Source organism: Rhincodon typus, chromosome 1 (genome assembly GCF_021869965.1).
Source record: "Rhincodon typus isolate 14 chromosome 1, sRhiTyp1.1, whole genome shotgun sequence".
Classification (NCBI taxonomy): domain Eukaryota; kingdom Metazoa; phylum Chordata; class Chondrichthyes; order Orectolobiformes; family Rhincodontidae; genus Rhincodon; species Rhincodon typus.
In genome coordinates, this window is record NC_063332.1 from 67,300,562 (window position 1) to 67,303,765 (window position 3,204).

The window sequence follows — 3,204 nt, forward strand, 5'->3', positions numbered from 1 at the left end:
CATCTCCTACCGACCAACCTCATCCCACCCCCTTGACCTGTCCGTCCTCCCTGGACTGACCTATCCCCTTCCTAACTCCCTACCTACACTCACCTTTCCTGGCCCCATCCCCGCCTCTTCGACCTGTTTGTTTCCTCTCCACCTATCCTCTCCTCTATCCCTCTTCTATCCGCCTCCCACTCTCTCCCTATTTATTTCAAAACCCCCTTCCCCTCCCCCTTTTCTGATGAAGGGTCTAGGCCCGAAACGTCAGCCTCTCTGCTCCTATGATGCTGCTTGGCCTGCTGTGTTCATCCAGCCCTGCACCTTGTTGTCTCCATTCTAGAAGCGGTATTCAATGAATGTCTGTACAGGATAATAATAGGGTGTCATCTTACACAAACATTAAAACAACTATGGAAATAATAGCTTAAACTAACTGCACGCTGAAAGAAGGGTAAATGACCTTTCCAGCCCTTAGGCAATTTCTCTTATGACAAAGTTTTGTGTAACTATATAATTTGTTTTCAAACTTAGAATTTTTCTTTGTTTATTTTGCTTTATCATAGTCTCTAAGAAGTACCTAAAGCTATGTTTTGCCTTCATTCTCCTTTAGAATTAAACTGCTGTATTGAAGTGGACAATGTCTGCTTCATGAAATGCATTTGTATGCGTAGTGTCATCATGTGATATCGTCCTCTTTCATCAGTGTCTCTATGTGAATTCTGTGGGAGCCATTAAACACACATCACTTGAAACATGGTGCTAGAGTGGTGCAGCCGAAATGTATGGATTTTCAGAGCTGTAATAATATCAGCTACTGAAAGAAATAGGTCTGGCAGCATCAACCCAGCTCTGAAGAAGAGTCGTCCTAGATTTGAAATTTTAACTCTGCTTCCCTCTTCTAGTTACTACCAGACCTGCTGAGTTTCTTTGGCACTTTGTTTCTATTTGCAGCATCCACAGTGTATAAGTTTGTTGGACTTGTGAACTATTTAGCATTGTTCTTGCCTAATTTGTTAATAGAGAATGAACTTCTACGCATGCTCACTGCTCACAATATGAAGTGGTATCGGGACACAGAACAAGAGCAGCTTTCACTAGAGTTATATGTGTTGTCAGTATTGAGGTACTACAATGTCACTGATGAAATCACCCTGCAGTGTGATGTCAGTAAGGCAGGACTTGGAGCAACTCCTCAGCAGCATGGACAACTAGTTGCATATGCGTCCAGGGCGTTAACACAAACTCAATCCTTCTACATTCAGGGATAAAGTGCCTCCATTTCTACTTCAGCCCAATAGCTGCTGAAATGCTTAGTCATGCCCTTGCTATTTCCAGATTCAGTGATGTCAAAGCTTTACTAGACACTCTGTCCTACTTTCTGCAATCTTCTGCACATCTATAATTTTCCAAATAAAAATTGAATAACATTGACTTCTGGTCTCCCAATGCTTTCCATCTAAAATTCTCTCTTGTATTTGTAAACACACCATGCCTTTATTCAGAAGATCAAAAAGGGTTACCACAGGCTCACTAAAAAAAAAATCATAATAAGTAGTACCCTATGAGGGGCATAACATGGGAGTTATATGGGATGATCATAGACATAGAAGTCTATGGCACAGAAGAAAGGCCCTTCAGCCAATCGAGTCTGTATCAATCAAAAACAACCATCTAACTATTCTAATCATATTTTCCAGCATTTGGCCCATGGCCTTGTATGTCTTGGCATCACGTGTACATCTAAATTCTTCTTCAATGTTATGAGGGTTTCTGCTTCTACCACTTTACGGGCAGTTAGTTCCAGATTCCCACCACTCTCTGGGTGAAAAAAATCCTCACATCCCTTCTATGGTCCACTCAAACTGTAAGGTGCCAAAATCATCAAAAAATACTAAGAAATCAAGAAGTAGTCTTACTATCCAAATTAGATTTTTTTTATTATTGGCCACAACAGGACACTCAATAACCTGTATTGCTCATCTGTCACAAAAAAATCATTGAATGAACTTACATGCAGTGCAATTTTACTTTTCAGTGCCACCCAGGAACAGACAAGCCCAAGAAATTGTGTTATGTCTCATGGTCAGTATGTCAGTGTACTGTTCACAGTCATTCTCATGATAGGATCTCTGAAACATAGCATGTGACCTGACAGTATAAAGGTCTGATATTCCATCTTAAATGGGAACCTACTGAAGCATAATACACTGCTGGGAGTGTATTCCTTAATGCGCTCTGTTGTAATCTATTGATTTAATATTAGCCCAGACACTAGGTATCTGAGAAATGTAATGTTTGTATATAAAAGTGAGCTGTAATTCTTCAATACCGTGTATCCAGTTCCTTAGGTTACAATGAAGGTAATTCTCAAAGGCAATTAGGAATGGGTATCAAATGCTGGCTTTGCCAGTGACACATCCCATGAAAAAAAAGGTCCTGCATTCACTTAGCTTCAAGTCATCCCTTAATTGGATCAGAATTCGTTTTACATTTCATCTCAGTGAAACATGTTAAACTAAGGTGTTTGCTCTATTGGGCTAGATGACTAAAGTTGCGGAACAGAATAAAGCCAGCAGCAAAGGTTTAATAAAAACCGAAAGAACTGCGGATGCTGTAAATCAGGAACAAAAACAGATGTTGCTGGAAAAGCTCAGCAGGTCTGGCAGCATCTGTTAAAAAAAACAGTTAACGTTTTGGGACCGGCAACCATTCCTCAGAACTGGACGGGTTAATGCCTGTTTGTGATAGTTTGTGGCATCTTGCCTCTTCACCTGCTTGGAATGGTTACCCTCACGCTATATGTAACCAATTCTCTTACTCTCTATAATGGAAATAGATACGTACGGTCCTTTGTAAACGATGGCTCCTTACATTATGTTGTAACTAGTACGCAAGTTGTAGCAGCAGGGATTGGATAATTTAAACAAAATGACTTGAATGGATGATGATATATGATTCTTAATTTAATTTCTAAGCTGTTACTACAATGATCTAAAACCCTGTATTAGTAGTGCTTGTAAGTAGTGCATTTTCTTAAGCTTCCATGGCACATGTTACAAAGATTAAAAGTAAGAAATTTACTTGCAAAGGAAATCCCTATAATAAAATACACAAAAATATAATTCATACATTTAAGTTAAACTCGGAAGAAGAGTTGTTTTCTCTGTGTTGGTAATATCATCCCCGCAGCGCGAGTTTCGAAACTATAGACGCCGGCAA